Below are 24,526 nucleotides of genomic sequence, written 5' to 3' on the forward strand. Positions count from 1 at the left end.
TCTGTTCTCAGATTCTAAAAAAGAGACAGAATTGTTTGGAAAAAAATTTTTTTGTTCACTTCTTACACTGATCAAACATTCAGTATTTGCTTTCAAGTAAGTAGTTGCTATATTTACTCTTTTTCTCTCAAAACATTTCTTCCAGTTATTTCTTTGCCTGTCGTTGTTAGCTTTCTTCAGTTTATTACAGCAGCACTGTCTGGCTTTGAAGACCCTTAAAACCACAATGAGAAATGTTTTTGTGCTTTATCCTTTCCTATGGAAGTGTCGACTGGAAAAAAAAAAAAAAGACAAGCTTAAAGTTGAGAATTGTGTTTTATTAGGCAAACTTTCTGAGGACTCAAGCCAGGGGGACAGCTTCTCAGAGCACTCTGAGGGACTGATCCAAAGAGGTAAGGAAGAAGCCAGGATATATATAGGAGTTTTGCAACAAAAGCCATGTAGTAGGAAGGTAGTTGGAACATCAAAAGATTACCGCTAATTAAAGGAAACCAGACCTCTCAGGTTAATGTATTTAGCACTTCTCTGTGTACAGGAAGATGCCTGCATCTGGGCTCATTGAAATCATTCCTTTGATGTGCACCTTAACTATCTAGGGCCAGTATCCTCTTTTCTCAACCTGAACCTCCTCTGGGTATGTAGCAGGGGGTGCAGGGTTTAGCTTAATGAGAGCAAATGCTTTGTTTATGGATATGGCAGGTGACATTTTTCACCCACAGAAGCATTCTGGTGGACCTCCTGTTATCATCTTAAAGGTGGCATTTCTAGTATTAGATATGATTCTTATTTAAAAGCATCAGTAACAGACGAAAGCCACACATGTCACCATGCTAAGCATCCCAGAGTGAGTTAAACAAATTCTGCCTTCCAGGAGTGTACAACTTAAAACTGTCACCAAAATCTTTCAGATGATCATTAGCTCATCTCTATGATATTACTGTATATTTTCAACTATTGCACATTACCAAAAAAGCATTTTGCAATGTGGTGTCCAGAGCTATCCACTGTATCCTGCTTTCAACATACCTCACTGAAAACTTATATCAGAGACACTCAACACATTTTGTCAAATGATTACTTTTAAAGCCCGTTTTGAATATTTTGCCAAGTTTCTCCCTTTTATGAAATAGCAATATCCACAGCTTTTCTTTGCCAGATGTATCAGCTTACATTTATAACCAAATCTTCCTCAAGTATATACTCATATATTTATAATATCTCTTATCTTTGTTGAAAAATAACAATCTTTAATTAACAAGTTCAAAAAGGCTTTATTGGTAGATTACCTAAGAATGTGTGCATTACATGGTAAGCATACTCAATTTTTTCTTTGGAAGAAAAATTGGTGAGCCTCACTTCTGGGATCTGCTCTAATATTTTTTTTGAATCAGTATCCTAGTGAAACAGGAGGGGATGGGGCAAGGCACAACCTTTTAAAGAATGACATGGCCATGGGACATGACAAAAGCTGGTTAGAACAACTAGGTCCAAGATGGGAGAAGAGTCGACTCTGAGTAGACCTTGAGCCTCATTATATGCTCGCTGTAATCTATTAGCAGACCAAATGACACAACCACTAGCGCCTATGACAGTTCTGAATGAACCATAAAAGTCCAAAAAGTGGGCGGTGGCCTAATTGCTGGAAATCTCCACCATCTCCCAAAATAATTAGAATAATCTCCCCACTCATTAGCCTATGAAATCACCCAGCCCATAAAAACTAACCACACCATATTTTGGAGCTCCTCGCCTTCTGAGAGAGCACTCTGTCTGTGGAGTGTGCTTCTCTTGAAATCCACTTCTCACCTATCACTTCATCTCTGAATTCTTTCAAGATGAAGCCAGAGCCTTAAATTCACTGGGAACACTAACACTCTTAAATATTCATGAATGTTCAAAAACTGGCAATAATTTCTAAAACTTCAGTCCCATGTCTCTGACTGTAAGGCTAGTCACTCTATCCAGAAATGCTATTATAAAGCAGAAGATGACAAGACTGGGAATAATATTCAAAGATGCATGTTGTATTTGTTGTATAGAAAAGATTATGGGCAATATGTGTGTATGGATACGTGTTTATGTATGTATCTGTATGTGTATACATAGATGTACACACACACATATATATCACAAGCTTTACTACAAGAAACTGATAAAATCAAGAGGAGAGTCAGGAGAGAGGAGAAAGAGGAATAAATAATAGAGTGTAAGGTACAGCAGTGACAACTTTTAGAAATGGTAATGGGAAAATGCCACAATATTCACAGAGGAGATGGCCAGTGACAAAGAGAAAAGACAAAAACAATCTCTGCATTTGGAAATGCTGATGGCTGTGAAAAACTGTACTCCATTGTCCTTGATATCACCATCATAGGAATGGAAAGGAGGTGGCAATGAGATGGGCAAGAAAAGCAAAGAAAAACAACAGGCTAAGACCTCATTGAAAAGAATGATGCTGAAGCTGAATCTTCAATATTTTGGCCACTTCATATGAAAAGCTAACTCACTGGAAAAGACCTTGATTCTGGAAAAGATTGAAGGCAGGGGAGAAGGGGGCAACAGAGGATGAGATGGTTAGATAGGGTCACAGAGATAGTGAAGGACAGGGAGGCCTGGAGTGCTACAGTCCATGGTGTCACAAAGAGTCGGACACAACTGGGTGACTGAACAACAACAGTAACAAAAATCCTCCTTGGGCTTCCCTGGTAGCATGGAAGGTAAAGAATCTGCCTGCCAATGCAGGAGACCTGGGTTCGATCCCTGGGTTGGGAAGATCTCATGGAGAAGGGAATGGCAGCCCACTCCAATATTCTTGCCTGGAAAATCCCATGGACAGAGGAGTCTGGCAGGCCACAATCCATGGGGTCTCAGAGAGTTGGATGCGACTGAGTACACATGTATCATCCAAGATAAATTGCTTTGTCAGAAAAGATTTTAGGGGAGGGGAATGTATATTAGGAATCTCACAGAACTTATAGGAAGTTTGAAAAATCATTTCTAAAAAACAGGAGTGCAAGGCCTACAGAGGACATTGCCTGTGGATATCTCATGTCGAGTTTACTTAAGATACCACTGCTCAGGCTCCCGGACTTTCGGCTGTACTGCCACCATTGCAAATAATCTCTAGCTGGCCTGAGAATTTATGTTACTTCTTCCTGATTTGAATCCTGGGGGAAACAACCTGGTTTTCTGAGTCTAAGTCATGAGTCTATTCTTTAAGCCAAGGGAAAAGGAGAAGGAATTTCTGGCTCTCTGTAAAACTACTGCTAAAAACATACACGGTGGAAGTTTTAAATGAATTGGAAGGGAGTTGGATGCAGTGCCTCAGAAATTGATAAAAATCTCCTACAGTACTTGCCCCAAGGGCCACTTGTAGGTGTATCCAAGCCCATAAGGTCTTCTGGAATGAGTGCTTTGCCCAAGAAGGATAGTAATTACAATGGATACCAATCAGAAATTGGAAAGTAAAAATGTGACTCATATGGACTCCGTAGTTTATGTGGGGTTTGATAAACTGAAAAGGATACAAAGAGAAGGCAGTTAACAAAACCACAAGATAGGAGGTGTGCCTAAGCAGAAGACATGAAATAAGACTTAGAAGTTGGTACCAGAAAAGACAAAGATTCTTTTGATCATCATAAGCACAAAACTAAAGGAAGGGGTATTGGAAACATTATACTGAGGAGAAACAAGATAATCTGGTTTCTAGAGCTATTGGTTTCATGAATAACCTTTCTGGGTTTTTTTGTTTTTAATTTTTTTAATTGAAGTGTAGGTGCTTTGCAATGTTGTGTTAGTTTCTGCTGTACAGCAAAGTGAGCCAGCCATATGTATACATATATGTCCTTTTCCTTGGATTTCCTTCCCATTTTGGTCACCACAGAGCATTGAGTATAGAGTTCTCTCTGCTATACAGTGAAGTGAAGTGGAAGTGAAAGTTGCTCAGTCATGTCTGACTCTTTGCAACCCTATGGACTAGATAGTCCATGGAATTCTCCAACCCAGAATACTGGAGTGGGTAGCCTTTCCCTTATCCAGGGGATCTTCCCAACCCAGGGATCAAACCCAGGTCTCCTGCATTGCAGGTGTATCTTTACCAGCTGAGCCACAAGGGAAGCCCATGCTATACAGTAGGTTCTCATTAGTTATTTTATACACAGTGGTATATATATGTTAATCCCAATCTCTCCCCACCTTGGTATCCATACATATGTTCTCTATGCCTGTGTCTCTATTTCTGCTTTGCAAATAAGTTCAGCTATATAGTTTTTCTAGATTCCACATACATGCATTAATATATGATATTTGTTTTTCTCTTTCTGACTTACTTCACCTTGTATGACAGTGTCTAGGTCCATCCACATTTCTGTAAATGACACAATTTTATTCTTTTTCATGGCTGAGTAGTATTCTATTGAATATATGTACCACATCTTCTTTATCATTCTTCTTTCCATTATTGATTTATCATAAAACATGGATATTCCTATATCATTTATTTTCCATGTCTTCTTAAAATAATCTGTTCTAATTAGGTAAAAAGCTAAACTCTTCTAACAAATAGATTAAAAATTAAAATAGTTTACAAGAGATAGACTTCTCTGTGTTGCAGTCTGGCCATAGCAGACTGATGGTCTTTACTCTGCAGAGTATAAACATCTTTGCTAACTTTAACTTGAGACTTTCAGAGTCGTTCTAGTAATATCCATTCCAGCCAGGAGAAAGGAAAGGGAAAAACAAGTTCCAGGAAAGCATTTTTCCCTAGAGATTTGGAAGTTCCCCCTATCAATTCTGGGCTTTCCTGGTGGCTCAGATGGTCAAGAATTTGCCTGCAGTGCTGGAGACCTGGGTTCGATCCCTGGGATGGGATGATCTCCTGGAGAAGGAAATGGCAGCCCACTCCAGTATTCTTGCCTGGAGAATCCCCACAGGCAAAGAAGCCTGTAGTGCTACAGTCCATGGGGTCACAAAGTGTCGGACATGCCTGAGCGACTAAGCACAAACACACACATCAATTCTACTCACATTCCAATGGTGATGACCACACCCATTCACAAGAGAGACTGGAAAATTTTGTCTTTCTTCTTGGAAAAGAGAAGATTTGGGGTAGAGAGAAGATAATGTTATCCTGTTTTCTCAGGTAATTTGAGTAGGTCCTCGGTCCCAGTGAGCCCTACCTTTACTGGAAAGGTATAAATGATGCATGAACATCCTAAGGAAGAAACAAAAAGGGAGCATTTAGTAGACGGACAAATATAGACATCATCTTGATTTTAAATGATTTTTTTTTTACTATATTTTAAGGTACAGTATTCTTATTATTGTGCTATATTATTATTTTGCTGGGCTTCCCTGGTGACTCAGTGGTAAAGAGCCTGCCTGCCAATGAAGAAGACACAGGCCTGATCCCTGGGTTGGGAAGATCCCCTGGTGGAGGAAATGGCAACCCACTCCAGTATTCTTGCTTGAGAAATCCCATGGACAGAGAGGATCCTGGTGAGCTGTAGTCCATGGGATCACAAAAGAGTTGGACTCAACTTAGTGACTAACAACATTATTGTGCTAACCCATTTCCCCATCCTACCTGAATGATTCAGTCTACAGAACAGTTTTATTTTTATTTTTTCCTGCCAAAGATTTCATTTATTTTCATGTCATCCTTTTATGGAACCATGACAACATCCATTTTCTTTTCTGTACAAAGTCCTGTTTTTTAAAACATTCATTTATTTATTTATTTTTGGCTGTACTGGGTCTCATTGCTACATGGGCTTTTCTCTAGGTGCAGTGTGTGGGCTTCTGATTGTCATGGCTTCTCTTGTTGCACAGCACAGTCTCCAAGGTCTGTGGGCTTCAGTAATTGTGGCATATAGGCTCAGTAGTTGCAATTCCTGGGCTCTAGAGCACAGGCTTGGTAGTGTGGCACAAGGGACCAAGCTCAGGTCTCCTGAATTAGCAGGATGATTCATAACCACTGGACCACCAGGGAAGTCCTACAAAGTCATTTTTAACTAAAAAAATGCCTGGTGCCTGGCCCTGTCCTCCTTTTCAGGGCCTACGCACAGTCCTCCAGTACTCAGGAATACCAGCTGCCAAAGGCTCCCAGCTCTGCCCTCACCGGGAATCTCCATGTCTGCTAGAAACTGTCTTGCCCCAAGTTTATGCTTCATGCTCTCATCCCTCCAGGGCCTGTCTACAGTCAATGCCAAGGGAAAACTCTGCAGCCTTCTTTGGTCCAGGATTCCCTGTGGGATTGATGGCTGAGGCTTCAGTCGCAACCATATTGAGAGTCAGCTTTGCCCTTTCCCAGTTCTGTCACCTTACTCAGTGAGAACATTCCTGAGTTCTCCTGAGAACACTCTCCCAATAAACCTCCTGAATACACATCCACATATGGAAAACTGTTTTCAAGGAATCCAAACTGAGATGGGACATGGAGAAAATTTTACGATGAGAATTTGATCAATAATGAGTGAACTATGAGAAAATGTCAATATGATACAGTAATTTGGTTTCAAATTTTAGATACATATAAAATCTTGCTTTCAGCTAGAATTCCATCCCAAGTCAACAAAGAGCAAGTACCTGTGTTTCATTAAGTTTGCAGGGGAAAAAACCCCAGAAAATGTTCTGAATGTTGCTGAATCCTGAAATGACAATGGAGAATTGAAAACTGGAGGATAAAAAGATCAGTTGGACAAACATAGTCTTTGGATTTTTATTTCATAATGTACTTATTAGAATGAATATTGTATTATGCTAACCAGGTAGCTTCTGAAATCTTTCCTTTATCTTTAGGAAATGGAATAAACAATGAAGTTTTTTGTAGAAAACCATATGTATATGCAAGATCAAAATGTTCAAAATCTACATGATTTTATTTTCAAATGTATATAAAAAGACAATTTTAATCTGAATAGTATTTTATATTATGCAATATTAAACATCCGTATCATATCTATTATGATAAATGAAATTCACATCTAACATTGCTTCTTTATCTTTGCTAGATCTACCATGAGAAAATATCAATATTCCAGCACTTAAAAAAATGATTCATCTGTTAATCACATGTTCAATATTATTTACTCTGAACCTAGTAAACATGTTTATTCTATTTAGCTACCAAAAATGTTCCAGTTCAGTGAGAAAAATATTTCAAATAATGAATACAAAATGTGACTAGATTATTTAGTAGCTAGTAATTGATGCTAAATTTTAGCCGTCCGAGAATGATGTGAAAATAAAGGACATTACAAATCATTCCTATTGTCTGATGAGTTTAATTTCCAACTAGCAGATCTGGACAGTTTCTTTTAATCAATTTAGTGGGTTTTTGTTTTGAAAGAAGAGCAGCCCCCCCACAAAAAAGCAGAAAAGCCAATCCAAATGGTTTCTAAAATATAGGCGTCTGGTAACATATGCTCATATGTTTCAATTTTTAAAATCATACGTTGTTCTGACTAAAATTTAGAGACTTTGCATGAATGCTGTTGGTTTCATCATAAACATGCCTTTCTTATTTTAATGACCTGTGATACAAATCCTTTGCCTTCTTATACCCATGTATGCTTGTTTTGTTCTTTATGAGAAACTTTTGAATATTGCTTCCAGTCATTGCAATTTTCAGCTTTTTCATTTTAGATCTTAAATTTTCTCTCCTCAAACGAGAATTCCCAAAAAAGACTCCAATATACCCTAATGCATCTTTGAATCTCACTCTGATAAGTGAGCATTAAAAACATGTGAAGGTAATAATTTTGATGGTGTTGTTTGCATTTGTTAATATATTGGTCATGTGAAAGATGAAGAATATTATGATAAATAGTGTACTTGCTAGTGTTGGCAAAAATACAGATGTATAATCAAAACGACTGATCTTTTATGACCCTGCTGTGGGTCATTCCCTACGTCTTGGTTGAGGCTGCAAATTGTCACAGGAAAAGGATTTTGTGATTGGGTGTCAGACCTGCCTTTCTCTGTCTTTATCTATACCTTAACAGACACATGGTTTTGACCTCAAAATTAGGTGTCCTATGTTTCCAGCCTTCCAGTCTTCCTTGCTATTAATACCATGTGTTAAAGCTCACTGCTTTTATATTTATGGGCTCCCCGGGTGGCTCAGTGGTAAAGAATCTGCCTGCAATGCAGGAGATGTGGGTTTGATCCCTGGGTCAGGAAGATCCTCTGGAGGAGGAAATGGCAATCCACTACAGTATACTTGCCCTTTAATCTTCGGGCATTCCTCTGTCCCCAGGACAGCTCTAATGAGTTCACTCTGGGGTGTCCAAGCTCCACCACACCCTTGACACAGCTCAGGCAGGTGAAGTATCCACAGTATCACAAGACTCCATAACCTCAGGGTAACAATTAGGAAAATCATGATGAAGGGATCCCAGGGATCTTCCTTTTGCCAGCTCAACATCTCTTAGAAAAGCAACTGCTCTAGAACGGACAAAGCCTTCCCTTGTCACTAGATTAAAAGTCGACTGATAATAAACATATCTGAAGCTATCTTCAGTATAGTTATCTACACCGTACCCAGAGAGTTCTGGTCTCTTCATAGACTGTGTTCAGGGGTATGCACCCACATCTAATCTACTGTGGACTCAGAGCCTTTTGCAAGTACATCTAACAAGCTCAAGCCTGAAATTTGCCCTGGTTCATGTAGATATTTACTATCTGTAACCACCTTAGATGTAGAACACTGTCTTTGTGTCCCAGTCTGTGCCTCTAGAAATCAGAAAGGAGAGCATGTGTTTGGTGCCAGTGCTCTGTGCTGGCATTTGCTCTGTGCTGGTACAATAGTAACCTCAATTTGATGGTTTTTCTTCCCTTTGTGTTAAATGGAAATCGTGATTATCTGAAATAGCCTTCTGACTTTTCTTGTGGTATAACTTACAATGGACAAGAAAAACAGCTAATGTCTTTGAGTGGATGATTCTAAAATTAAACAGGAAGTATCACTTTTATAGAGGGTTTAGAAATTGAGTAAATTAATCTAAGCCACATCAGTGAGTTAGTGAAAAGGTTGAGAACAGATTTCATGTTTCAGGACATCTGGTCTGGTTCTTAGACTCCTTGTCTACTGTCTCACTGGGTGTTCTTGGAAAAATCACTTCCCATATATTCATTTTATGGGAAAATTACATTGAGCCCATCTTATAAATGTACTAAGGGAAGTCTAAAATCCCCTGAGGGCTAGGTCGGTGTCTGTTTTCATGGGCATTGCTGCCTCTCCTAATTGAGGGGGACATTCTCGATGACTTACTATCTGGGCATATTTCAAAAGACCAACCCAAGGCAAAGCCCACATCTCCTTAACCCACAGAACTTTTATAGACCCTCATTCATGGGATGGGTTCTAGGGATCCCAGAGGAGAGATTCTGACAGTTATCCCAGACTTAAAATGCTTCAGACTTCTGTCTTCAAGAATTTCCACTTCCCCTTCAATTCTGAGTAGAAAAGCAACTGATCTAAAGTTGATAAAGCTTTCCTTTGTGACTAGATTGAAAGTTGGCTGAGAATAAATATTTCAGAAGGCACCTTCATGGTAGTATCTATACGGTAACCAGAAAGTTCAGGTTTCTTCATAGACTATGGACAGGGGTGTGTACTCAGACCTAAGCAAACTGCAGACTCAGAAGAGCCATTAGCAAGTATATCCCAAAAGCACAAGTTTGAAATTTAAAATGCTTCAGTCTTCTGTTTTCAAAAATTTCCGCTTCAGTTCTGTATTTATGTAAGAAAGATACCGTTACTTGTAAATGAACACTCGCCAATTTGTTAACACAGCTGATTTGATTCTTCTGGCCCTTAGAAGCAGCACCTTTGGACAGCAATGGGGGAAGAGTTAGAGAGAGGAGTCCCAGGGAGAAAAAGCAGCTTTGACATTCCAAGATCAGAGCCACAGGTGGTACTGACTGCAAGTCCAGTCTAGGTAAAGAAATGGAAATTCCTATTTTGATGCTATCTCTATGAACGTAACAGAGTGATATTGACCAGAAAGTCGTTGAGGTTGTCCACCCAGACTCATGATAATACTTGAGAGAAGCAGAGGAGACACATCTGAGTCCCTTGCCAGAGTGATGCATTTGGTGATTCAGGGCCTTTCATATGGGGTTTCCCAGGTAGCTCAGATGGTAAAGAATCTGCCCGCATTGCAGGAGACCAGAATTTGATCCCTGGGTTGGGAAGATCCCCTGGAGATGGAGATGGCAACCTGCTCCAGTATTGTTGCCCAGACAGAGAAGCCTGGCAGGCTAAAGTCCATGTGGTTGCAAAGAGTCAGACACGACTGAGCGACTAACACATATGTGTACCTTTTAGTTTTACCTGATGGGCTCAAGTGGACCCACTCATGGAAATATTGCTAAGTTAATGTTTGTCTCTAGTTCACTCTATTCTAGAGTTTAGATGAGGTGGTGAGAGGCTGACAAAGTTGGATTCCAGAGTCCCCACTAACCATTCAAACCATAAAAATCCTGATTTGAACAGGACTCACCTCTGTGATTTCATTGGAAAGAAAATCACGGCACTAAGTTCTTCATTAAGTTTATTACATATAAGGCAGAATGACTTCATGTGTAAATAGAATTTTCCTCATAGCTAATATATATATTTCTACTTTTATATTTTTCATCACAGTAAAATCATTGATCTGACTCTGTTGCAAGGAATCAGAGCTCTGTCTCCCTTGATACTCACATCATGACCAAAAAGAGATTTTTTTTCAGTCAAATATCATCAAAACATGAACCACATCAAAAATATGACTCATAGAATCCCCATGCCCAACCAGTCCACTGAAACTAATGGTACCAATTACAGCATGCCTATAGTTTCTTTTAAATTCTTCCAAAAATGATATGCTGAGTGAAATGTATAAGCTATTAAAAATGAAGAGCAAAGAGGTAACTGGAAACTAAAGTGCTAACATGCCACTTTAAGTGGGAACACATGGTCTGTTGGAATATGGGTGTGGAAAATAAATAGTAAGACGAGGGATTATGAGTATGAATGACATTACAGACGAGTGTCTTTAGAGACTTAATGAGACCTGTTTTCCTCCTTGTCTACTCTCTTCCATTGCACCATCATTCTTGGGCTACTTCCAGGTTCAGGAGGATCAGCAGAAACAATATCACTAGTAAAAAGTCACTGATATTGACATTTCCCAAGTGAAACTTATGGGTTGATCCATGGGGCTCTATTAAAGCCAAAACTAGTTTGTATGCACAAACTGGACTGATAGGTCATTGCTTTGGAGATGGGGTTTTTCATGATCCATTCACTGATTTTTTTTTTTCGTATATACTACAACAAAATGACTAATCTGTTTCATTCAAATGATGAGCCTTAAGCTAATAAGCCTTTCCTTTCAAATAACAATAGTCCAATATATAATGTCCCAATGGACAGTAAAGATAGTGATGAGGACAAAATAAAAATTACACTGACACTTAAGGTTATTTTCACTTAAATAAGAAGCAATTAACTTTATTTACTCAGAATATTTTTCATGAACAAGTAACAATACTACACAACGGAAGCCTATGGGAGTGGATTCATTCTCTCTCACCACTCCTCAATACAATCACCAACCTCACTTAGTTACCACAAGGCAAACCAGTCCCAAAGGAAATAGTATGTAAGCTGAAGAATAGGAGCCATTGTGGTGACAAACACGTACAGATACAAGAATTGGAAAGGAGTAAAGGGAAAGTTGGCTCGTTGGTCTTTCTCTTTTCCTGGTTTTTGGTTGGATATGTTGATTGGTTGGGACGATTTTGCTAACACCTGTGAACAAATTAATACTTCTTGCTAAACCCTCAAAAGGTAAGCAGGTTATCAGGTAACATTCCCACTATGTAAGGCATGTTTGGAAGAGATGTTATGAACAGAGAGAGCAAACACTGGTTTAATATGGTAGCCATAGAGGGGGTCACTAGAGCTTGGACTTAGGCTGACGGAGTTGTTTCATATTCAGCTTCCTGCTGGAGGCATTCACTCACCAGCTAAGTGGTCTTGCTTGAATGGAGGGTGAAAGGTCCAAAATGCCATTAGAGAGAATGAAGAATTAATGTGTGAAGTCAGGAAGAAGATATTTTTCTAAGGAGGCAAAGGAAAATTCAAATCTTACAGTACTTCTCATATGTATTTTTACTCCAGTTACTGTGAACAAGTCTGTTTGAGTCTTGCTTTATATGGGACAGTGGTTAAGGGCACAGACTTCCTGGTTGGGCAGTTGGGTCAGACATAAACTTTGCTGCATATGATTTTTTGATTCTTTGGCAAATTGTTAAACTCTTGGAGTTTCCCATTCCTTAGCCATCAGGTTGGATGATTATCTGAATGGGTGAGAATTAAATGAGATAGTGCAGGTAAAAACTTAGTAGAATATCTAGTAAGAATTAGTAGAATATTCAATACATGGAAGAGACTCTGGTCCTCTATAAACCTCTCTCTTTATCATCAGGCTCCAGTCAAGTTCTATTTCTGTCTCTCCTTGGGCTTTTCAGACTCATTCTCATTTCCCACTCTGATAGTTTTATTTCTTACCAGTCTTTTTATCTTTTTTTTTTTTTTTTTAGTTCTACACCTATATTTTCTTCTTTTAAAAAAATTGGAGTATAATTACTGTACAGTGTTGTGTTTCTGCTGTAAAACAATGTGAACCAGCTATATGTGTACATATTTCCCCTCCCTCTCAAGCCTCCACCCCACATCCCACCCATACAGATTATCAGAGGGAACCGAGCTGAGCTCCCTGTGCTATACAGCAGCTTCCCACTAGCTACCTATTTTACACATGGTAGTATATATTTGTTGTTGTTTAGCCACTCAGTCGTTTCTGACTCCCTATGACCCCATGGACTGCAGCAGGCCAGGCTTCCCTGTTCCTTCACTATATCCTGGAGTTTGCTCAAACTCATGACCATTGAGTTTATGATGCCATTCAACCATCTCATCCTCTGACATCCTCTTCTCCTCCTGCCCTAAATCTTTCCTAGCATCAGGGTCTTTTCCAATGAGTCAGCTCTTTACATCAGGTGGCCAAAGTATTGGAGCTTCAGCTTCAAAATCAGTCCTTCAGATGAATATTCAGGGTTGATTTCCTTTAGGCGGTGTTTATATGTCAACTCTAACCTCTCAGTTTGTCCCACACTTCCCTTCCCCTTTATCTGTCACCACTCTTGTTTTTCATAAGTACGTACTAACTTCCCTGTTCTTCCTGGTCTTCAGGAGGAAAACTTGTTTGTGCCTTAGGACATAGTCTTTTGCTTTTACTGCTCCCTGGGTAGTATTTTTCCTGATTTTCGTATGGTTATTTTCTTCTCTTTGGTTTGCTCTCATCTTTCATGTCACGTTCTTACTTAGACTTTTCCTGAACATTGCAGCAACAGTAGCTTCCCTGGCTCTCCAGCCACTGGCATGTCCCTATCTTATTTTCTTCATAGTTCTTATCACTAACTTACATTGCTTTTCACATTTATTGGTCTACCTTTCTCCACTGGAATGTAAGTTCCATGAGACCATGTCTGCGTGTCCAGCATCTAAAATTGTGCACTAAAGAGGAGTATTAGAATCAGTCTTCAAATAAAGGAGGGTAGTCTTGGTCTTTTATTTTAGTTAACCTTTAGATTTTAAATCTATCATTAGATTTAAAAAATTTTTTATTTATTTATTCATTTATTTTTGACTGCAGTGTGTTTTCATTGTTGTGCACGGACTTTCTCTAGTTGTGGTGAGCGGGGGCTACTCTCTAGTCATGGTGCTCAGGCTTCTTATTGCAGTGTCTTCTCTTATTGCAGAACATGGGCTCTCAGCACATGGGCTTCAGTAGTTGCAGCCCCTCGGCTGTAGAGAGTGGGCTCAGTAGTTATGGTGCATGGGTTTAGTTGCTCTGTGGCATGTAGGATCTTCCCAAATCAGGGATTGAACCTGTGGACCACCAAGGAAGTCCTTTCATTAACCTTTTACAACAAATCCTTCAATCAAGCTAGTTTGGAATTTTGAAGCCTTTGGGAGAATTCTGCAAACCAATTAAAACAGATGTAATTGTTTAAGATAAGAGCACTCTAAAAGTTTAGCAATTTAGAAGTTTTTCCGGTTCAAATGATTATCAGTTTCCCTGGTGGCTTAGATAGTAAAGAATTTGCCTGCAGTGCAGGAGACCTGGGTTCGATCCTTGGGTCAGGAAGATCCCCTGGAGAAGGGAATGGCAACCCACTCCAGTATTCTTGCCTAGAGAATTCCCTGGACAGAGGAGCCTGGAAGGTTACAGTTCATGAAGTCTCAAAGAGTTGGACATGACTGAATGACTAACACAACAGGATTTTAATAGTGACTCAAACTGATAAGAGGCATTCCCACAAGAGTGCAAAAGATGCAGACCTCACAAGATCCAGATGGTCCCCTCTCAAGCATAGTCTAAGAAAGCAAAGACCTTTTGTTACATCACTAATAAAGTGACAAAGGTTGAGATGACAGAGCCCTTTATGGACTGACACATCTTATGATAAACTCTCCCGAGAGTTGGCATGACTGGACAAACAGACTGCTTGGAATCCCAGTCTGTTCCACTGGCTGCCACATGTCCACCATTGTGTGCCTTCCAGATGGCAGAGAGAATTTTCTCACCGTTCAACAAACCAAACTCTCAAAATGAAAGGAAACCCTAATCAGACCAATGGTTTCCTACTTATGACAGCAGACAAAGAAAAAGTAACCATCTATGGAGTTAAAGGGATCAACAAACCCAGAGTAAGAGTTGCCAAGTCCAAGGATCTGGCCCTATAAGTACTTTTTACTGCTCACCTAATTTTAGAAAAGAGAAAAATTTGTACCGCTCTTGCCTCCAACAGACCCTGCAGGCGGAGACTCAGGAGGCTGGCTGACACAGTAAGCATTCTTACCTTCTACTGGCTTTTCTCAGGTGTCTCAAGATCTCTTAACTGCGGCAGCCTTGGAGCCAGGAATGTCTAGCCAGTAAAGTTGTATTTCATCCTTGTTGCCAACTGTCAAGGAGGAAGACATTTTCTTTTACCATTCTATGTTCTTCTGGTTGGTCTAAGAATTAAACGGACATAGGATGGGTCAACAGGAGAAAATCACACAATGTTTAATAATGTGTATACATGGGAGATACTCAGGAGCACCGAGTAACTCCTCAACTGAAACTTTTTAAATGGCAGTAAAATTACATCTAGGAAGCCAGGAAAAAGAATAAAAATAAAAGCAGAAAAATGATGAAAAAACCCAAAGCTTTAATTGATATTTTGGTAGACAGAATAATGTGTTTCCCCATCCCTCCTGGATGTCCATAGCCTACTTCTTGGAAACTGAATTGTTAGGTTACAAGGCAAAGGGGAATTAAGGTAGCAGAGAGAATTGAAGTTGCTAATTAGCTTGTTTTAAAATAGAGACATTATTGGGTATAACCTGGATTGGCCCAGTATAATCACAAGGTTCCTTAAAGTGGGCAGAGGGAGACAAAAGAGGAGACAGAATCAGAATCAGAGGATAATGTGACTACAGAAGGTCAGAGCCACGTGGTGTGAGAACTCCACCCATTGCTTCTGGCTTTGAAGGAGGACAAATGGAACCACAAGACAAACACTGGAGGTAAAGTCTTGAAGACAGAAAAGGCAAGGAAATGGAATCACCCGTGGAGCCTTCAGGAAGGAGGGCAGTCCTGTCAACACCTTGATTTTGGTCCAGGAAGATTTGTGTCATTTCTGACCTGACAGAACTGTAAAATGTAAATCCAAACACAAGACCAAGGAAACCTGTAAAATGGTTGTCATAACTTTGTGGTAATTTGTTAGAGCTGCAACAAAAGTTACTACAGATATATTCAGAAACTGTTAATTTCTTTAAAACAAGCAGGATAAGGCAAACTTCTGGTGTTTAAAGAGGACAAAAATTTAATACAAATTGAGAAACATTTTAAAGAGATTAACAAAAGAGACAAAATGTGATTATTGTACATATAATCCTATGGTAATGTATTTGAAAATCCATACGAAATGCAACATTTATTTATAAAAATATATAAACTATTAAAGCTGACTCAGGAATAGTTAGAGGTCTGAATTAACTGATAATCACAGAAGAAATAATGAAAAAGCGTATAAAATAATTTCATTTAGAGAAGTCTCTCATTAGACTACTCTCAACTTATTTATTAAATGACAAAGAAAAGATTGAAATCACAAAGATTTCTCTATTATGAAAATTGTTCCAAGATTTAGAAGAATGGCATCACTATTTACAATAGCCAGGACCTGGAAGCAACCTGAATGTCTATTAACAGAGAAATGGATAAAGAAGATGTGGTAGATATATACTATGGAATATTACTCAGCCATAGAAAGGAATGAAATTGGGTTATTTGTAGAAATGTGGATGGATTTAGTGTAATAAAGAGTAAAATAAGTCAGAAAGAGAAAAACAAATATCATATATTAATACATATATGTAGAATCTAGAAAAATGGTATAGATGATTCTATTTGCAAAGCCAAAATCAAAGCAGAAATAGAGACACAGAGGTAGAGAACAAATGGATGGATACCAAGGGGGAAAGGAACAGAGAGGAGGAATTGAGAGATTGGGATTGACATACATACTCTACTGATACTATGTATAAAATAGATAACTAATGAAAACATACTGTATAGCGCAGGGAACTTTACTTAAGGCATTCTGACGACCTGAATGGGAAGAAAGTTCGTAAGAGAGAGGATATATGTGTATGTGTGGCTGATCTGTTTTGATGCACAGTAGAAACTAACACAACATACTCCAATAAAAGCAACTATATTCCAGTAAAAATGAATTTAAAACAAGAAATTGCTTTATTAATTTTATGAAGTTGATAGAATCCTGACACCAAAACTGGGGAAGAATGATCCAGAACAGTAAATAGACAACTTCATTTGTTAAGTCCACACAAATGAGAATTATTGAAATAGAAATGGGAATATTATTCAAAGGTATTTGAATCATGATGAAGTGGCATCAACAGACAGGACCCAAGAGGTATGTAGCAGAAGGGGGATAGTTAGATACCAATGTATATTCCAGATAATTGAAGAGTTAAATATCATTACCCCTTAAAAATCTACACTGTGTAATGTTATGATGAAGAAAGCATCATAAGTCAATGAGAAAGGGAGACTTTATTTTTAAATGGCACAGAAAAATCTGGCTAACAGCATTTAAAAGATTATCTTTGATACTTACCATGCATTCACATTAAATGAAAGGCTAAATAAATTAGAGTTAAATAATAAAGCTGTTGGGGCTTTCCTGGTGGCTCAGATGGTAAAGAATCTACCTGCAATGTGGGAGACTTGGGTTCGATCCCTGGGTTGGGAAGATCCCCTGGAGGCAGCAATGGCAACCCACTCCAGTATTCTTTCCTGGATAATTCCACGGAGAGAGGAGCCTGGCGGGCTACAGTTCATGGGGTCACAAACAGTCAGACATGACTGAGTGACTAAGCACAGCATAGCAACAGAGCTGTTGAAAAACAGAAAGGGTCGTTTTGGGACAGAAGGTTGCTCAGAATCCCAGCTTGTTCTCACAAATGTTGGAAGATTATTTGCTCGGATGCTGTGCAAATGCCACTGATGAGGTCTCTGATCATTCAAGCAAAAATATCCTCCTCTGGCCACTCCGTATCCCCGCCTTTGCCTCTTTTACTTGTGACACTCATCACAGTCTGTGAGTATCTTGTGTATTGATTGCTTTGTATATGATCTGATAGTTCTAGAGTGCATGCTTTATGAACTTGAGGACTTTATCTCATCTCTACTGAATCTCCAGACTCTAGACTCTGAAATAATATTTTTATTTTAGATGAAAGAATGAATTTACTGTTTTTATAAGTCTTTTGCTACTTATATGAAATTTAGGGTATATTCCATTGTTATTGTTCATTTATTATTCACATAATCCATTTATACTTGAGACGGGAAATAAATTTGCCCTGAATCAGGTGGAGCAAAATAAACACTAAAAGCATGCCCCATGTGTGCTGAGGATGTAAGGAACCACTCCAGCATTCTATAATGCATCCATCCACAGACTTAAACCTGAACTCAGGCATATGCACAACAGAGGAAAAAGCTTTTGCTGCTATAGGAGGCTATGAGAGAGACTTGTATAACACACATCTTTATCATATAAAGTTAAAACAATTGCAATGCATTAGTTACCAACCAGCCAGTTGGTAGACTTGAATACTGGTTACAGTTTAATATAGTCCCTACTTATCCTCTAAGAGAAAATGTCTATCTTCAGAAGTTGTTCTGTAGGCACAGTTAAATTTTTATAGCATCAGCAAACCAGAAGTAGCTTGGTAGCCCGAAAGGTATCTCATTAGGAAAACAGAACTCGGATGATCTAAGATGTATGATGTAAGATCAAGACAGCCATTGGGAAAAGGCTCCTGTTTTAATTTTTGTCTCTTCTCCAAATTTACTTCTACATAGACAATGTTTTCTGCACTATCTAACCTGTCTTTCCTAACATGTGGCTTATTTAATCTTATTTTTGTTCTTAAATAAACCTAACGAAACTACAACAGATGTCTCTTAGATAAGAAGAAATAATAATGTACATTGCTCAATGTTTCCAGGGGTTTATTTAATGGTATACACTGAAAGTGTCAGGCTGTTAATGTTTTTGGAAAATGGGACATTCTATTTTCATCATATACTCTGGGCTGGAAATGATTTTTTCCCCTTATGAAAGTACTTCTATCAATAGAGCATGTGGAAAATACTGACCTTTCAGGGAATATTGATCCCATAGAGTGAACACAGTTGCCAGGAAGAACTATACAGAGCACTCAACATAGAGAGAGAGAAATGCACAAAACATTGTCTGGCACATAACCGAGTCTCAATAATATTTGTCTAGTAGATGAATAAATGCCTTCTTTGTTAAGAAATCAAGCAGGCAGTCAGAAGCAAACTATGTGTATTGAATGGAAATTTGGAGAGGAAATAAATTGTTTATGATTTTTCAGCAAATTGATTTGTCAACATCCTTTGTGATTAGTAATAAGGGTTCTGAAAAGAAACACAAATTTCCAGCAATGCCTAATGGAAGAGCAATAATGGTTAGAAAAAAGGAAAGAATAGAGAAGGAACAAGAGACCAAACTCGCAGCAGGAAGGTCAAGTTGTGTCACTAGTTATTTGGTGAGAGAGTTTAGTAGAATCTGTTGTATGACCTATCTTTTTTTCTCTTATAAATGCATAATTCATGTACACATTTAGTCATTTATTCTTAACTGACTTTAATGGAATTTAAATTTATTCATAAGTGGAAGTGGTGAAATGTTGATACAGTAGAGTGATAAGTCACACATGTGTGCAACCACTGTGAAAACTATACTCAGAAAAACACTCAAAACACTACAAAAATCAAGATGGAATCCTTAAAATGTTGAAGTAATGCATTGTAAAGGAAAAAGAGTAACAAAGAAATGAGAAACAGAGGAAACAGAGAAAACAAATAAAATGCCATACTTATATATACCAGTCAAAGTATAAATAAACTAATGAAAAGACAGACTGGTGGAGTGGATTATAATATGGCATCTATAAGAAACTGACTTCAAATATGACAGTACAGTAGGTTGAAAGTATAAGGATAGAATAATACATATCATTCAAACATAACAAAGCAGGAGTGGCAATATTACTATCAGATAAAGTATATGTTAAAGTAAAGAAAATTACTAAAGACGAAGAGAAACATTACATAATGCTCAAAGGATCAACCCACCTGGAAGATGTAATGATCTCAAATATATGCACAAAATAAGAGACTCAGAATACATAAAGCAGAAACTAATAAGGCTGACAGAGAAAGAGGCAAATCCACAAGTCAGTTGAGGACTTTGGTGTTCCACTCTCAGCAACTGATAGAACTGAAAATCAGAAAACCATCTGGGATACAGAATCAATCAAATGAATCTAGTTGACATATTTAGAACAGAGTACCCAACAGCAGTAGAATACATACTTTTCCTAATCTCACGGAAAAGTCATCAAAATAAATAAATTATAATATAATTTAATTACATAAATTATATCCTGGGCCTTAAAAGAAACTTCAATAAATTTACAAAACTTAAAACCATGGACTAGAAGACACTATATACTAATGATGTCAGTTCAATCCAAATTAATCTCTAGATTTAACGTATTTCCTACCTATGTGGCTCAGATGGCTAAGAATCTGCTTGCAATGTGAGATACGTGGATTTGATCCCTGGGTTGGGAAGATCTTCTGGAGAAAGAAATTGCAACCGACTCCAGTATTCTTGCCTGGAGAATTCCATGGACCGAGGAGCCTGGCAGGCTACAGTCTGTGGGATTGCTGAGTCGCACATGAGTGAAGCAACTTAGCACACATCAAAATCCCAGCAAGATTTTTTTTTCTTGATATAGATATGCTCATTCTAAAATTTATAAAAAAGGGCACAGATTCCAGAATAGCTAAAAAAATCATGACAAGTAATACTAAATTTTGAAGTATCACTCTATCTGATATGAAGACTTACTATGGAGTTGCAGTAATTAAGATAATATGGTATTATAAGATAAACGCATGTATCCATGGAACAGAATATAGAACCAGCAATCAAACCACACAAATAGGCTTCACTGATATATAACGAAGATGCAAAGACAATTCAATGAAATAGGACAGACTTTTCATCAAATAAGCTCACACTTCTTACAAAAATTAACTTAAAGTGGATCATGGGCTTCGGTGTAAAATGTAAAGCTAGAAAATTTATAGAAAGAAAGTTAAAAATATTTGAGATCTAGAACTAGGTACAGAGTTTCTAGACTGAATTCATAAAAGGAAAAATGATGAATCAAATCTAGTAAATCAGATTAAAAAACAACAGACTGGGAAAAAAAATATTTGAAAACCATAGCTAACTAGGGACTAGCTAGATAATACAAAGAACTCTCAAAAGTCAACAGTAAGAAAACAAACTATCCAACTAGAAAATTGGCAAGGGTCATGAACAGACATTTCATTGAAGAGAATACACAGATGGCAGATAAGCATATGAAAAGATGCCAATCTCACTATCAGGTACATGCAAAGCCAGACCACAAATAGATATTATTGCAAACTTAGCAAAATGATTGAAATAAAAAAGGGTGACAACACCAAATGCTGGCAATCATAAGACACTAAATCACTTATATATTGCTGGTGGGACTGTAAAATGGTAGATTAATGTGGAAAAAGCTTTGGCATTTTCTTTTAAAATCAAATAGGCTGATATCTATTACCCAACAATTACCCAGGAAAAACATATTTACATAAAAACCTGTGCACAATTGTTCCTGTATGTGTGCGCAGTCGCTCAGTCATATCAGACTCTTCGTGACTCCATGAACTGCAGCCCTCCAGGCTCCTCTGTCCATGGGACTTCCCCAGGCAAGAATACTGGAGTGGGTTGCCGTTTCCTCCTCCCGTTGATCTTCCTGGTCCAGGGATTGAACCCGTGTCTCCTGTGGCTCCTGCGGTGGCAGGCAGGTTCTTTACCCCTGTGCCACCTTTATTCATGGTAGCCCTAATCTGGAAACAGCGCAGGTGCTCTTCAACAGGTGATGGTTGACGAAACTCTGGTGCATCCATAATGTAGCAAAGAAAGGGAACAGATTGTTGCTACAGGCAACAACATATTTGAGTCTCCAGTCACAAAAACAAAACAAAACACTCTCTAAAGTTTACACACTGTATGATTTCATTAGTCATATCATATCATTTTGACATGACAAAATTGTCAGGATGGGAAGAGATCTGTGGTTGTCAGGGATTAGGGGCAGGGGTCAGAGAATAGCCATGAGGCAGGAGGAGGCAGGGACAGAAGAGAGGGGGGTTTGGTTTGAAAAGAGTGGCATGGGGCAGACATGCTTCTAGTGATAGGGTTGTTCAGCATCTTGACTGGGATTGTAGATTCATGAACTTAGGTATGTGATAACACTGTATATAACTACTTAGACATACATGCACACACACACAATTACTAGTAAAACTGGGGAACTGAGAAAAGGTTATAAATTATCTCTGTTTTATTTTTTAACATGTGAATGTTAGTACCTAGTTCTTTTTAGTATCTTAGTTGAAAATACTTAACAGTTCAGTCAGAGAGTCTTGTAACGCATCATATCCTGTGTTTCCGGTGAGTTGACAGGTTTTTTTTTTGTCTTTAAATATTTGAGAATCTGATCCCCTGGGGAAGGAAATGGCATCCCACTCCAGTATTCTTGCCTGGGAAATCCCATAGACAGAGGGACTTCAGTCCAAGGGACCGCAAAGAGTTGGACACAGCTTAGGGGCTAAACAATAACAACAACAAATCAGTATATTAAGACTACGTGAACTTTAACTTTTTATCAGTGTCAAAGTGTCTCTCTTTCTTTTTAAATGTTAGCAGAAATAAATTGGAAAGAAGGCAAAATTAGTTTCCAAAGGTTACTTTGGTGAGAACTGGTACCCTATTTATTCATGACTGAACTGTAAAAACAATACAGGACAGATGAGGGCTGGTATTTAATAAGCACCAGCCTGAGAGAGTTGAGCAAACAACCTTCATTTATTTCAAATGATCACCAAAACCAAGAAAAGAATAATGAGCGGATAAACATAAGGTATTAATTGAGTCACTGTCTCCATTTCTTCCTGGGAAAATGCAAAAATATAAAAAACACACACACTCGAAAGGATACATTGAAATCCCTTTAGAGATGCTTTTCATTTCTTTGGGAGACAGGAAATGATTTAAATAGATCTTATGGTATTCTTAAGAAATAAATTACCTTTAGTGATGAAATAATGCAAATCTTAGTGTGTTCTGTGAAAATGTCATGGAGAAAGGTTCTATAGCTACAGATCTTTTATCTAAAAATAAACAAAAGAATGGCAATTACTCACTGATTTGTGCAATCTCACTTACAAATTTTTTTAAAAAATTCTAAAGTATTCAATATTTTGTTTGCAACACCTTTCCCAACATGAATGCTCTCCACAGGAATAAAACCAATGTGCTTTATTTGAGCCAGGTTGGTTGGCAGACGAATTCTCAGAACAGTCCCTCTTAATCATGCAGTTGTATGTCTGTGAAAAAATCTTTCCTTCCTATCTATTTAGTATCCTCGTCATGTGAGAAATGAATTATTCACATTTATATCCATTTCACTTTTATGTAGAGACCTGACTTATATCAGTTCTCTCTTTGTAATGTTTCCTATTTGAGTAGCTTGAGTGGATTTGGCTTCATTTATGTGGTTCCTTTAAAAGATAGTCTGTGCTGTAACCCACCCTAGTATTCTTGCCTGAGAAATCCCATGGACAGAGGAGCCTGGCGGGCTAGAGTCCATGCGGTCGCAAAGAGATGGACATAACTGAGTGACTATGCACACAGATGCTGCTCTAATCTCCTGTTTCCTGTGAACGCATATAATCCCATATTACTGAAATCTCAACCACTTTTCCAAAACATTTTCCTCATCATTCATGAAACATCGTTTTGTTATTGTGTGAATTTGGGGGCTGCTGGAGCAAAATACCATGAGCTGGATGGTTTAAAACAGCAGAAATTAATTTTCTTATAGTTCTTGAGGCTGGAAGTCCAAAATCAAGGTGTCAACAGAGCCACGCTCCCAATAAAGTCTCCTGGGAAGAACCCTCCTTGCCTTTTCCAGCTTCCAGTGGCAGCTGGCAGTTCTTGGTGTTCCTTGACTTACAGCTGCATCATTCCACTCTTGGTTTCCATTGTTACATGGCATTCTCTCTGTAGACATGTATGACATGAGGACATACATGACATGTATCTCTGTCTTCAAAATTCCCTTGTATTAAATGGACACCAGTCATTAGATTTGGACCCACCCTTATTCAGTATGATCTCCTGTTAACTAGATTACATCTGCAAAGTCATTATTTACAAGTAATTTTTGCACATGGGGGTAGTTAGGATTAGCGTTTGTACATGTTTTTTTGAGGGACAGAGGAGATTGGAGGGCTATAGTCCATGGGGTCACAAAAAGCTGGACATAACTAGAAGGCAATGGCAACCCACTCCAGTACTCTTGCCTGGAAAATCCCATGGATGGAGGAGCTTGGTAGGCTGCAGTCCATGGGGTTGCTAAGAGTTGGACACGATTGAGTGACTTCACTTTCACTTTTCACTTTCATGCATCGGAGAAGGAAATGGCAACCCACTCCAGTGTTCTTGCCTGGAGAACCCCAGGGACGGGGGAGCCTGGTGGGCTGTCGTCTGTGGGGTCGCACAGAGTCAGACACGACTGAAGCGACTTAGCAGTAGCAATTCAATCCATGACAATTGTGAAAATTCATTTTGATTCACACTGATAGATTATGATAAGAAAAACATTTATTAGTTAAAAGTCCACATACCACTCTAAGGTTAAGGAACTCTTTCAGATTGCAGTTTTCTTACTATAATTAAACTA

At 38.4% G+C, this 24,526-nt stretch overlaps 1 long non-coding RNA gene across 2 annotated transcripts; it reads right to left on the bottom strand.

Annotated features, from left to right (window-relative positions):
- Window positions 1-31: 31 nt before the first annotated feature.
- Window positions 32-23,832, bottom strand: LOC145510091 (uncharacterized). Of its 2 annotated transcripts, none has more exons than XR_014056669.1 (5): window positions 23,621-23,832; window positions 22,871-22,952; window positions 14,920-15,073; window positions 5,026-5,212; window positions 32-271 (listed from the first exon to the last, which is right to left on the bottom strand). It is a non-coding gene; the product is annotated as an uncharacterized LOC145510091 (long non-coding RNA). The 2 variants fall into 2 exon arrangements; XR_014056670.1 differs by having other exon boundaries at window positions 23,747-23,822.
- Between the last annotated feature and the right edge of the window lie 694 nt (window positions 23,833-24,526).

The sequence above is a fragment of the Giraffa tippelskirchi genome, chromosome 6, assembly GCF_054371585.1.
Source record: "Giraffa tippelskirchi isolate mGirTip1 chromosome 6, T2T-mGirTip1v1.2.pri, whole genome shotgun sequence".
NCBI classification, from domain to species: domain Eukaryota; kingdom Metazoa; phylum Chordata; class Mammalia; order Artiodactyla; family Giraffidae; genus Giraffa; species Giraffa tippelskirchi.